We start from the raw sequence: 13,634 nt of genomic DNA, 5'->3' as shown, positions 1-13,634 counted from the left end.
TAATACTCAGCAAAAATATTTCAAGAAAAGTTGACACAGACAACCATGATGCCCTCGCCTTGTTTTCTGCTATTGTCATCAAACACCCTGATACAAACAACTTAAGAGGAAAAAGGGTTTCATTGCTCACAATTCCGGTTATAGTCTATGACAGCTAATCTTGGTTGTCCAGAGCTGTCGTCGGAACTCCTAATAAAAGTCTGAAAATTTACTACGCAGCCATGCCCATGATAACCTGGGAAGCAGAGACAGATTTCTATAGGTTCAAGGCCAGCCCAGTCTCCACAGCCAGTTCCCAGTGAGTCAGAGCTGCAGACTGAGATCCTGTCTCTAGGGAGGGGTTTGGGGTGGGAATCAAAGCTCCCTGGCTTAAATTTAACCAGACAGAGCTACACGGTGGAACAGTCCTTTAAAACAAGAAGCAAAACACCACTGTAGTGCGATCACAAAGGGTGTCTCGCTGTGGTTTTGACTGGCATTTTTCTAATGATTCACGGGTCAGACTCTCTTTTTCAGGTGCTTATTCAGTCACCTGCGCATTCTCCGGAGAAATGCCAACCGAAGCCCAGCGCCCATCCTATAAAGGGACTGTTTCCAGTCACCGCTGAGCTTGATCACCGTGGTCACCGCCACCGCCAGAAGGGGGAAACGGTTAAAGAAAGCATAGGAGGGACACATTCGAAAATGCAACTCCGCCGAAGAACACTGAGCCACGCTGCAACGCAGACCAGCGTGACGCTGAACGAAACAAGCTGAACAGAAAAGAACGGGAAATCTCACTTATCCAAAACAGGTAAACGCACCAATGGGACACAGGATGGAGGTGAGCAGGGCCCGTGGCAGGCTGGATGGAGGATGAGAAATGGGGAGTGAAGGTTCGATGAGATGGTTCCTGTTTGGGATGGTGAACATTCTGAAAACTGTGGTAATCTCCCATCTGAAAGGACTTATTTCATTTGGGGCATAGCTTACCGCACACAAAAAAATAATTCAGCACGCTTCCGTTTACTTTAAAGTATAATTAGTCAACAAAATGAGCCAAGAAAGTTTTAGGGAGGGTCCTTTGTCTGTGATGATTGAGTCTCTGAAACAACTATGAGCTAGGAAATGACACTGAGGGCCTACGGTAGCAGGGGCTGCGGAAATCCCAGATGTACAGTGGCTAAGTGGGTGATGGCAGTGACGTCTACCACAGGGCCTCACCAGTTACAGAACTGGGAAGGTCACAGTGACCTCAGAGAGCAGCTGCAGAGACAGTACCTACAGAAGAAATAGCATCCATGCACGGGACCCCTGACATCAACGGGAGCAAAAGGGCTGCCTGCCCAAGAAGAGAATGCAGTACTCAAGGAGACAAAAGATGCTATTCATTTTGTCACCCAAGCAATAAAGTAGATTTCTAGGCCGTTCCCTTGCTCTAATTACTTTTATTTAGGGAACATAATAGTAATATCTTCCACCAACTAGCCCCCTATAAGTAAACAAACAATACACGAACTTGACAATAATGCTCAGAGTATAGTGCTGTCATCGAGTGTCCTTTAGATTTACTCAGGGGACCACCAACCTTAAAATAACAAGCTTTCACCTGTGTCTGCGCTAACAGGTATGTGTGGAGCTGTAATGCCATGAACATGAAATCCATACAAGTGTGACACGGAGACAGCACTAAAGACCCTACCTTTCCAACACTTCATATTTCTTGCTTCTCAACACACAAATGTCAAGAAAGGCAGTATGATGTTGTAAAATCAATAGCACGCGTGATACTGGCTACTAGGAATTTCTGCAGATGGAGCTAAAGATTTTCTGTTTAAAAATCAAAGAACCGCGCTTCTTTGTGGACTAACTGTGGACACACACTTCACACCCTGCTGAGGCTTTTCCCCACTGGCCATGCAGCAGCCCCTGATCTCAGTGAGCAGAGCCCCAGCCTCGCCCCCACAGGCCAGCAGCTGGATTTCCCACTGCTAATGACAGGCCCAGTCCACTCCCTCGCTTGCTCTTCTGACGGACAAAACCCCACGCCTCCTTTGTCAGAAAGCAATGGCTCTCTCTGGCTTGTTCTATTATCTCAACTTCCAGGGGACGGACAAACGCTGGAGGGAGAGCATTTGGGTACAAGGGAGCCCCAGGCTACTAACTAAAAATTACTTAATACCAGCTGGGCAGGCAGCTGACATTTCAAAGGCACTGCCTACCTAGCTGCATATCAAACCAAAAGGATGGAAAGTAAACCAAACTGCATCACCAGCCATCTGTACCATACCCCGTCCGCATCATAAAGCACCAGAAGACCCCCAGGGAGGCCATGAAGAAGCCGTCTGCAGGGACAATGCTGCCAAGCGGGGGTGAGATTGTACTCTGCACCTGTCTGCTAAGGCAGTCCCACCAGGAAACACTTGCAGAGAAGCTCTGAACCCAGATGAAAGGCAAGGTCGGGGTGCAAAATGCTTGTTACTCTGCTGGTTCCAGAGGCTGTCCCTCCAAGTTGCTTTGCAACAGTGATGAAAGTGATTTTCCTCTACCCTTTCTTACCTTCCAGTAACGTGAGGCTTAATTATACGCACTTGGGGTTTTAAGATCACTAGATGAAAAGGGGAGCAGATGGGAACGTTATTATTATTTTGTTCAAAGTAGACTGGTCCACTGACATCTGCGGAAAGTTCACCACGAGCCACTTAAAGACAGACAACCGGCTCAGACGCCAAGAGACTGGAGCTTGCACTTCTGGAAACACCCCAGGTCTGCCGCACGCTTCCAGACCACTATTTTAGATGCGGATCCTGAGAGGTTTACTTTCCAATCGGCTGCCGGAACCAGAAAGGGAAGTGTGCACTAGGGAAGGGGTCGGCAGCAAGGCTGGGTGGGACAGGAAGGGGCGAGGCAGAGCCCGGGGTGAAAGAGGAGGACTCTCCAGTTGGAAGTCAAATGAACGCTGGCTGCACAGAACCATACATTATCTTCGGTCATTTCTCGTCCACCCTTGAACTCCTTATAGAATTCTTCAACTATCCTCAAATGATCAGAATCCCTTTGTTTACCAACTGCAGAGACAGAGATTTACGCCTGGAGAAGCTAAAATTTTATCAATACAGACCCAATGGTACGAGGGGGATCGGGCTGTGTGTGTGTAATAACAAAATTTAATCAGTGCTTACAGATATGGATGACTAAGAACAGTGGTCCAAATGAGGAGGTTGCTTGGTCTACCCTCCACTCAGGAGCCTATTACCACCTGACTCAGATTAGAACCCCCTCATACCACAGTCCTCAAAAGGCTATTACACCACGCCCTTCTTATCTCTAGCCCCTTGACTTTCTCTTGATGTATCTAACTAAGCCTCGGGGATCCCTGTGATAATCCCCTAAAATCACCCTCTATTACCAAAAGAGCTTGCTCCCTTCCCCTAGGCATTCCTGGCACAGTGTCACCACAAGGGAGCCTTCCTTCCTTCCTTCCTCCTTCCTTCCATCCATCCATCCTTCCTTCCATCCTTCCTTCTGTCCTTCCTCCTTCCTTCCATCCATCCATCCTTCCTTCCTTCCTTCTGTCCTTTCTTCCTTCCATCCTTCCTTCCTTCTGTCCTTCCTCCTTCATTCCATCCATCCTTCCATCCTTCCTTCCTTCCTTCCCTCCTTCCTTCCTCCTTCCTTCCATCCATCCATCCTCCTTCCTTCCTTCCATCCTTCCTCCTTCCGTCCTTCCTTCCTCCCTTCCATCCATCCTTCCTTCCTTCCTCCTCCTTCCTTCCTTCCTTCCTTCCTCCCTCCCTCCCTTCCTCCTTCTGTCCTTCCTTCCTTCCTTCCTTCCTTCCTTCCTTCCTTCCTCTTCTTCAACGTCCTTGCTCCTCTCATCTCCACGGTGACTCTCGATCTCCTTCCAGATGGTAACGTGCCAATGACTAGCTGTCTTCCTCCTTCAGAACGCCAGGCACAAGAGGGCAGGGAGATTCTCCTAAGTCTTGTTCACTACTGAATCTACGCTACCGAAAACTTAAGCGTGGCGCAAACGAAGCCTGCGGTAAATACAGGCGACCAGGATGCTGTCTTCTGTAAAAGCGAATCCCTCCCAACCAAGGTTCCAGGAAAATCTTCACACTAGCTTAGCTCCATGTCATGTGCCCTGTGCACACACAGGCCCTAGAAATGACTCAGGGAAAAAAGGGGCATGAAGACCAGTGTGAGCTCTGACCATTTTTTGCGTTCCCAGGAATTTCAGTTACTATCAGAGTCCTAGCAGCTCTCAATGCCCAAAAAGCCAGAAGGTCTGACCAACATAGAAGGCACATAAAAATAAAAATCAGAGAAAGAAGAAAAGCTCACTTAGTATCAACAGTGCCACCACCGTACAGGGGCAAGCAGGACCTAGAGACCGGTGAGGCTGCACGGGACAAAGGCCATTCTTGTCACATCCCAATTCTGCAGGCACAGAAACGTAGGGACTTCTCTTGCTGCCTAGCAGCCACTGCCCAAGCAGAAGGTCTCAAGGGATGATAAGAATTGACACAGGCCAAGCAATAGACTCTTGACTGGATCCCCTGGGTAGAATTCAGGGGTGCATCTCCTCAGCTTGGGCTCTCCAAAATTCTATTACGTAGATCATTTTAGGTTCATAGTAAAAGTACAGAGTGTTGTCTTTTTTTTCCATAGACTTCCTGTTCTGTAAGAGCCCCTCCCCCTTCCCACTAGGGAAGGACATCTGTTAAAAACCAGTGAACCCACATGACACACCATTATTACCTAAAGTCCTTCACTGACACTGCTCTGCATGTTCTCAGGGCTTGTATTTGACAGACTACCCAGTCTACCCTCCTCCTCCCTAGCCATCCCTCCCTCCTGCTCCCCAGTCACTAACAACTAAACCTAACGGTCTTCCAGGCTGTGTTGTGGCTTGCTCATCTCTTTTCAGCACCATAGAGTGTGCTATGGGGTGAGGTAGGGGTCCACCTGCTCAAAGACATCTTGGTCGCCTCCAAGTTTGGGCAATTCTGAACGAAGCTGTCGTGAGCTGCACGTGCAACGTTTTGCACAGGGCTTTGTATGGGGAAGACGCACAGAAAGAGAAAGGCAAAGAATGATCTTTTTTCTTTATTTTTTTTATTTATTTTTTTTTTTGGTTTTTCGAGACAGGGTTTCCCTGTGTAGCTTTGGAGGCTGTCCTACAACTACCTCTGTAGACCAGGCTGGCCTCGAACTCACAGAGATCCTCCTGCCTCTGCCTCCCGAGTGCTGGGAATAAAGGCGTGCGCCACCAACACCCGGCTTGGCAAAGAATGATCTTACTGAGCCTAAGACGAAATCAGCTTCACACTCTCCAAAAAGCCGCCTCTTTCTAAGAACACTTGAAAAATTAAATTTGGCCATGAGTCTGGTTTTAGTTTTACACACAGATGAATCCATCTCTAACATGATGCTTTCCCCAAGTACTTCAAATACACTTATAAACCCTAAATGTTAAGTGAGATCCAGATACTGTCCTTTGGACTGAACAGAGGGTGTGAGGAAAGACTCAAGGGACTGTGTCACTTCAAACACACAACCAGGTGGTCGGCAAAGAGTAGAACAAATTTTCAAAGACCCCTGGAAGCCTCAGGAACTGAGTACAGGAAACAGGGACGGGTAAGCGTCTATTCAGCCAACTATGTCTTAACAACTGCACATTAACGAGTAAAGAAGACACGAGAATCAGGCCAGGGCAGTAACTCAGCAGTAAAACATCCGCCTAGCATCCATGAGGCCAGGGGTCTATCCCAACCAACATCAAAAATAATAATAGACAGACATACAGACAGACAAGTAGGTAGATGATCTCCAATACACAGGCAACCTGGGTCACATGGGTCAAGACTGTGGGAAAAGTGAACCTCACCCAAACAGACTGCAGGTCTCAAACTAAACTGTCCTCATGACCACGAGAGAAAGCTGGAGAGCAGGGGCTGCATGCCGGAAAAGTATCTGAGAAGGAAGTCATGATGTAAGAAGTGACAGGCCAAAAGAAGCCACTCAATTTCCAAAGAAAAATTTCATTCTTAGGATGAAGAAACCTGAATTGTCAACTGCCGAGACAACGGACCCCAGTCACGGGAAGTGGCTTTACAATCCCAACGCAAGGCAGTAGAAGGCCTCACTCCTAACTGTCCCGTCCCCGCGGGAAGGCTAGCACCAGACAAGAGAATTCCCCAGCCTGCTCCCCACAACCCCAGACCTGGGCTGACCCAGGCACCCCTGTTTAGGTGGCAGACAGCGGTCACTGAATGAGCCCCATCTGCAGGAATCAGTGCCATTCGAGTGACAGAAATAGGAGGGCAACGGTCTGGATTTCACCTCCATCTCCATGCAGTCTCTCCATGAGAGGGGACAGGCCAACCCCTGGGCCTGCCATGCCCTAACTGCAAAGTCCCAGGGAAATTGTTAGCCTTGCATAGTGTGTCCAATTACTGAACAAAAGCAAGTTATCCACTCTTGTGTTCCCCTCAGCCGGCAAGTGACAAAATCGTGTCTTTTCCCACTTGGGTAATTTCTCTCCCGACGGAAATTACTTCCAGACTGCGTGTTTTCCGTGGTTTCCATTTTCAACCTACATGAAACCCCTAGTCCTGGAGTAGAAGGGAAGGGAAAGCAAAGAACCCAGCACTTTAAACATAAACACTCACACAAAAGTAAACTCCAGCCACAGAGCCTGGGTCTGGCGAATAAATGAAAGCCACAAGGTCAAACCAAGGCTGCCTTGACACATTAATGTCCCTATAGAAGTCCTTAGGTAACGGCTTTGAGCTGGCTTTCTCCTGAGGATCTCACTTGTGGGTCACTCACTGTGTGTCTTGTTACTGTTCTCCAACCACTGAGTGAGTGGATCCCGGGCAGGAGCCATGAGCTCATGTGTCTGCTTTTTGCTTCCACTATGTTAGGAGAAAACTCTGCAGAGGATGAGACTTTCACCCAACCAACAAGGTGGTCAAAACCAGAAGCAGGAAGTGCCCAAGAGGAAAGAGCGTGAGTCTCTTGACCTTGCCTTGTCCAAGGAACGCTTTTCCATGTTTCACTAAGTAAATACCAACTGGCAAATAAGTGTAATCGTTTTACCCCAATGTAAGTAACGAAGCGTAAAACAAAAAGATGGGAACAAGATATGGGGAAGGGACCTAGACCGGAGGAGCGGCTGCCCGCTGGTGGGAGGGGAAGGGAAGGCAGGGATAATCAGAACACATGGCACATCTGTATGAAACTGTCTAAGAACACAATAAATAGAAAAAGGAAAACCTGTCCACCCTGACAAGTGATTTCTAGCAAAATCAGCAGCAACACTGGACCTACACGGGAAGAAACGATCAGAGCAGTGCCAGGGAGCTGCGTAATAAACCTCCGCACTCACACCCCTAGTGGTCACTCCAGGGACGGCTGCTTGACCTGCACGTCCAACAATGGGGTGGGTTTTTTTTTAATTTACAAAGAAAAACAGTCTGTAAATAATCACCTGAAGCAAGTTAAGCCAGTCTCAGAAAGACAAGCATGTGTTCTCCCATTTATGGTCCCTAGACTTCATGCAGATACAAAAAATCATGTATGACATGGAACTCCCTAAGAGAATAAACAGGGCCAACCAGACTGGGCAGGGTGAGAAAGAGCAGCGTAGGGGGATGGAGGACCTGTGCAATACAACATACATACATGTACGAAATGTCTTCATGTAACACAGTCCATGCACACCGAAGGTACACAGCGGAAAACAAATGTAAAGTCCACTGTGTTGGATCTTTCTAGGACTAATGGCCTCTTAGGTATCTATACATGCTAGATTACTATAATCCCTGAGGAAAATTAAAGCAGAAATACTACATTAAAAGTCCATATAGGCTGCTTGTCCCAACTTGAAATAACTACAGGTGCACTCCCCAATTTATGATGGAGTTACTTCCCAATTACACCATCGCCTTAAGTCAAAAATGCATTTCCTATAACCCGACCTACTAAACGTCAGAGTTTAGAGCTGCTGCATGCTCTGGACCCTAGCATGCCTCCTTGGTGACTGACAGTGAGCTGTCTGCCATTTACACCCAAGATGTAAGCTATGTACGAAAGCTAATGACACTCCCAGACTTTAGAAAGCCCCAAATTCACAATTTCAAATGTGGTCTGCACCCTTGTAAAACTGAAAACGCTAAGTCTAACCACCCTAATTCTGGGGCCATGTGTACTCTAGATAAACGGATTTTTCTACACAGACAGAAAGATGACAGTATCCTTAGTAATTTCACATCTTCAGCCCTCACAGTTTGCTGGCTAATGTCCTGACTCACACCATCTTTCTTATGGGGTTGCCCTCTCTCTCCTTACAGTAACTCCTGGAGAGGTGAGGAGCTGCCCATCACACATCACAGAATCTCCTGAGGGCACCTCCGAAGGCCACACTCACAGCAGCCGTACAATGAAAGAATGGTTTGCTAAGATAACCAATCAACGAACTCCCCATATTCACCTCCTCAGAGAAATTACTACGAAGGCCAGCAAATAGATGCCACTAGCCCCCAAAAACACGGCCACAATCTGGGACTTCCGTAAAACACATTAGAAAAGTAAGTACCACTAGCTCTGAGCTCAAGGCTAGACTAGCAGAGCCCAAGGAGGACTCTGTGACTTGGTTTTCCCACGTGGTTTGCACACGGCCAATGGCAGCAGCCTCCTCTCCGGTGCCCTCCAAACCTTAGGTCCTGGGCAGCCCTCTGATGCTCACTCCCTGCCAACCCTCGCTGCCTTCAGCACTCTGCTGTTTCACGTCCTCCCTGGGTGGATTCTCTCCTTCATTACAGTACTGCCTTGTCTCCATCAAGGCCTTTGGACCTCGCTCACTCAGGCTGATGCTGTTTAATCAGTGTGGGAACACGCTGATTAGCACTGCTCTGCTCTCCACTGACTACCTGGGGTTATAGGTGCCCTCCCCTGAGCCTAACTCAGGTTTCTTGCAGAGATTTCCCCCCACCAACCCTGGAAATCATGACAGCCGCCCCTCACCCACCCCCACTCCGGTTCATTCATTCCTGTAAGAAAACCAAACTCTGCGGAACATCAATTAAGGCCTGAGCTCTGTCCTCTGGCTCCTTCCCAAGTTAAACACTTATGTAAATCCCACGCCGCTGCTGTCTGGACTGAACACGGACCAGGGCACCCAGCATTTCAGGAGTTTTCCCTCTGTTTACCCACTGTCAAGTGGGTATTTCCCAGGCAGCCTCTCACCCTCCCACAGAGACTGGCTGCAAACGCTCTACCCCCAACCCAGGCAACCAAATGTGACATCAAAGGAGCTCCGGAGTGGCCATCTGTCCCTGCCATGCCAATGTTTATGCAATGTGGGCAGGAGAGGGACAAGCCAGGGAAAGGTGTCCCAAGCATCCGACTCAAAGCACCAACACCCTAAACCATACACCACGAACGGAAACCACTCAAGACTAGTATGTTCTCCTACATATGTATCACAGACTCATACCACTCAAGACCAAGATGGTCTCCTGCTCCTTGAAAAGACTAGGAAGTAACAACTTTTCTGAGGGAATTCAAAGATCCAGCTCAATACACCCCACCCATGGACAGATATCTAAAACTAAATCGAGATTCCTAATTCTGCAGTTTTTAAAATATCCTGTACCCACTCCCTGAGCCATACCGAGACACAGTGTTCCAAGCAACACTGGCTTTAACCAATTCACAAACACCACAGGCCTTGTCAGCATAGAACTGAACGCATAGGCTCGGCATCCTACAGTCAATGTGACATCATCACCAAAGGCACTGTTTCTCCCCAGGGTCAATGTGACATCACCACCCAAGACCCTGCTTCTCTCTCTAGGACTGACGGGCAGTGTACACGGGGACGGAAGTCAGGTAAGGTGCGGGGGTGAGTTCAGTCCACCATGTGGGTTCCCTTTCTGGACTCACACATGTCTCAGGAAGGAGGGTCGGTCATGCAGACAGCCCGTGCCTACTTCTCTGTGTCCACATATCTAACCAACTGAAAAATGAAAGAGCTTCAAGCCTTCTTTCTCTGGTTTGGATTTTTGGTCTTTAAATTTGACTAGGGAGAGGTTGCAAGGGTATAAGTGAGGCGATAATTGGGATCGATAGTAAAAGAAGAAAAATAGTACACTCAAATGACTGCTTAAAAACAAAAACAGAGCCGGGCGGTGGTGGCACACGCCTTTAATCCCAGCACTGAGACTAAGCAGAGTCAGGCGGATCTCTGTGAGTTCTAGACCAGCCTGGCCTACAAGAGCTAGTTCCAGGACAGCCTCTAAAGCCACAGAGAAACCCTGTCTCAAAACACCCCCCCCAAAAAGAATGATGCATACAGTGTCGTGGGGGCTTGGACATCTGTGTACTTTGAGACCAAAAAAGATGGCCTTGAAACACTCTACCCTGACTGAGAGCACTTAGCAGAATGCCAGGTACATAATAAGTGTTCAGTGTGTGTGTGTGTGTGTGTGTGTGTGTGTGTATGCGCACGCATGGATGCATGTATTTATTTAGAGACATGGTCTAGCTAAGTAGCCCTGGATGGCCTGGAACTGCTATGTAGACCAGGCTGGCTTCAAACTCACAGAGATCAGGTTGTGTTTGCTGAGATTAGAGATGTGTCGCCGTGCATGTCACCAGCACGCCATCTCTACCCTGTTGCTCTCTGACTTCCAGCTTAGCCACCTTCCCACCACCTTCCAATGAGGGTCACCCAAGAAGCAGAGCGTATCTGGTATTTTGCTGAGATATTGCTATGGAATATGGCTGGCCACCAGATAAAACTCAGCACACTGAATTCCAACTCACATCTCTGGTGCCTTTCAAAAGGGGGGGATGGAGCAGGAAGCTTGGCAAAGGCTGTCCTCCCTTTTCCCTGGAACACGCTCAGCCACTGCGAGCAAATGGACATTCTTCATCACATAAACCCGCTTGGGCTCCCTGGGGCGGGTGGCTGGGCCCTGCGCTCAGAGCCAAGAGATGATGCACCCATCGAATAACTCGGCTGGAGCAGCTGCAGTGGGAAAACACACGGGCTCAGACAAGCGCGGGCTCCCTTCAGGCCTGCCCCTCACTTCCTTTTAAGCTGGCTGTCTCTCCTCGGTGTTTCCCCTCACTGAAGACCTTGGAAACAAACCTGACATTTCTCTGGATGCCTTTGAACAGGCGCTTTAGGTGACGTCTAAATACGCGCTACATGGACAGACAGAGCCCTAAAGATCTGTAATACACTTTCAGGGAGGAAGGCGCTCAAGAGGAGTGGACAAGGCCGGCTGGGATCTTGGGGTCGATAGGTCAGAGGGTCTAGAAGGAAGGGCAGAAGGAGGGTGGATCCAGCTTGGGGAGGTGACATAATAACTGGGCTGGGGGGGGGGTGGCAAGGACAGCGTGCCCTGGCACAGAGCTAGGCAGACTGATCCTCGAGCAGCCTCTCCTGAAGCACCCCAGTACCCCGTGCGGCCACTGTGGTCCACATAAAGGACAGTCTGAGAGGAAGGACAAGCAGCCCAACAGTAGTGAGTCACCTCAGTTAGAAGAATAGACTATGGAGCTAGGGGACCGGCGTTTACAAGTTCTGCAGTTTCCCAATGCTGGTTCCTAGACGACGGACTGAAGCCAGAGACGAGGCTTGTGTGTGGTGTGCTAGGCCATGGAGGGAAGGAAGCCACAGCAAGTCCACGGAAGAGGACAAGGTGGAACCTCAGCGCTGGCTTGGGACAGGAGCGCCTTCCTAGTAGGACAGCTCCAGCAAAGATGAGACGCAGGCTTGGGGAGCCCTGGGCACTTGATCAAAAAGGAGAGACAAGCCCTCTCAGGGAGACCCTCCCACAAAAGGACACTAAGGCACCAACTAGCATTTGGGGGGCGAAATTCAGAAGAAAGTCAACCGGGTCCCCGGGGTAAGGGACAGACAGAGAACGCTACTACAGAGGGGCAGCCGTTGCTGACACTGCCTCTACCTCTCATAAAGAGAACACAACCCAGCTAGGATCCCGCAGCACGAGGCTTTCTCCAGCCGCGGCTGGGCTCCTCCCAGGGGCGTGGCCAGGGCTGGCTCCGGTTCTGGCAGGGAGGAGCGGCTGGCAAGACCGGAAGAACAGGTCACAGCAGGGCCCACCAGCAGGACCTGGAATGCAGGTGGGAAACCTTAGAAGCTGCAGGGCTAGCTCAGGCCTAGGGAAGCAGCTGCCATTCTGGCTCCTGTTTTGTTCAAAGTCAGCAGCCCCCAAGCATCTTACAGAAACCTGATAGACACTAAAACAATGAATACCCAATGGACCATCACCAAGGCTCGGGTAAGTTAGCGAGCAACAGGCAAACTTGGGACGAATAGTAACAAACCGCATACTGTTCAAAAGCTCCATCTAAAAAAATTATTTTATGTGTATGAGCGTTTTGCCTGCATGTATATAAGTGCGCTACATGTGTACCAGGCTTCTGCGGAGGCCTTGGAACTAGAATTGTGTAGAGCTGTGAGCCCCCAGATGAGTGCTGGGAATTGAACCGAGGTCCTCTGGAAGAGCAGCCAGAGCTCTTCCCAGCTGAGCTAGGGGCTTCATGCCTTGAAAAGTGCCTTTTGGTGTCAATCATTCTCTCCCAATGAAATCAATGGGAACTACGGAGACCACTGTCCCCCTTGACGGAGCAGAATTGGGAGAGTGGACAGCTGCTGGACCTCCAAGGAGGAAAGAGACATGTCTTTTCAAAGTCTGTCTCCTCTAAGTGACTCAGAACACACATTTGGCCCTAGATCCCTTCAGGTGAAGCTCCAGGCTCCTCAGACAATGAAAGTGTCCAGTGTGATCACATGGACGACACTCCGTGAAATGCTTTCCTCGAACACATTTTGCAGGGAGAAGACTGAGCCTCTCTCACTTAACATGATCGTACAGGCAACACACACATACTGGGTTACCAAGTGGCCACCCCCCACCCCCACCCCCATCCCCCACCCCATGCCTTCACACCTGCCCTGTCTTCCCCTTTCCTAGTACCAGACAAGAGGCAAAGGGGAAGCCAGGAACGCAGAGGTAGGGGGTCAACCTCTGGCAGGAGCCCACCACGCCTGCCCCGCTGAGAAGATGAAGCCCACACAGGTATCAGAGCTGCCGGTTCTGAGCGGGGAGAACAGTAGCCTCCTGCCCGCCAAAGACACCAATACCACACTTTCCATTGCCCCAAAACAGCAGTCTGTGTGGCACTCTGTGACAATAAAGGTTTGAAGGTCTTAGAGGTCAAATGCTTAAACCCAGCCTCGGGCGGACACCACACTTACCGCAGGCCAAAGAGAAGAGCCTTGGTCAGGGTCTCCAAGGGTTCCATCTGAGGGGGCTGCTCACTTCCTGAGAGAGGGACTGCAATTCTTTTCTCTGTCCTGCTTTTGTGTCTGGAAAGGTAGGTTTCAGGCGACAATGGTTCTACCTGCCAAAGCAGATAAAGAATGGGTTTAGGCTCATTTTACATGTATTTCAAGAACAATCATGGGGTGTTGTGTAACAGTTTTCTCCAAGATTAAAGCATGCCACCCTGCAGGGAAGTTCCTTGAGCATGAAGGTAAAACACTCAAAACAACTTCAGGAAGTTCCTGAAACTGACCAGATTCACCAGGCTCCTCCCTGTCGGGATAA

General features: G+C 49.4%; 1 protein-coding gene across 8 annotated transcripts in view; it reads right to left on the bottom strand.

Moving 5' to 3' along the window:
* Positions 1 to 13,634, bottom strand: part of Tiam1 (TIAM Rac1 associated GEF 1) — a 340,091-nt gene that overhangs the window by 156,199 nt on the left and 170,258 nt on the right. For all 8 annotated transcript variants that reach the window (XM_040750527.1, XM_040750528.1, XM_040750524.1 and 5 more), the window contains one exon: positions 13,283 to 13,428. The gene's annotated coding sequence lies outside the window, so the exon portion shown is untranslated. The remainder of the gene's footprint in view (positions 1 to 13,282; positions 13,429 to 13,634) is intronic.

This window comes from Mesocricetus auratus, unplaced genomic scaffold (assembly GCF_017639785.1).
Source record: "Mesocricetus auratus isolate SY011 unplaced genomic scaffold, BCM_Maur_2.0 Super-Scaffold_100008, whole genome shotgun sequence".
NCBI lineage: Eukaryota > Metazoa > Chordata > Mammalia > Rodentia > Cricetidae > Mesocricetus > Mesocricetus auratus.
This window is presented reverse-complemented; position numbering and strand designations above follow the sequence as displayed.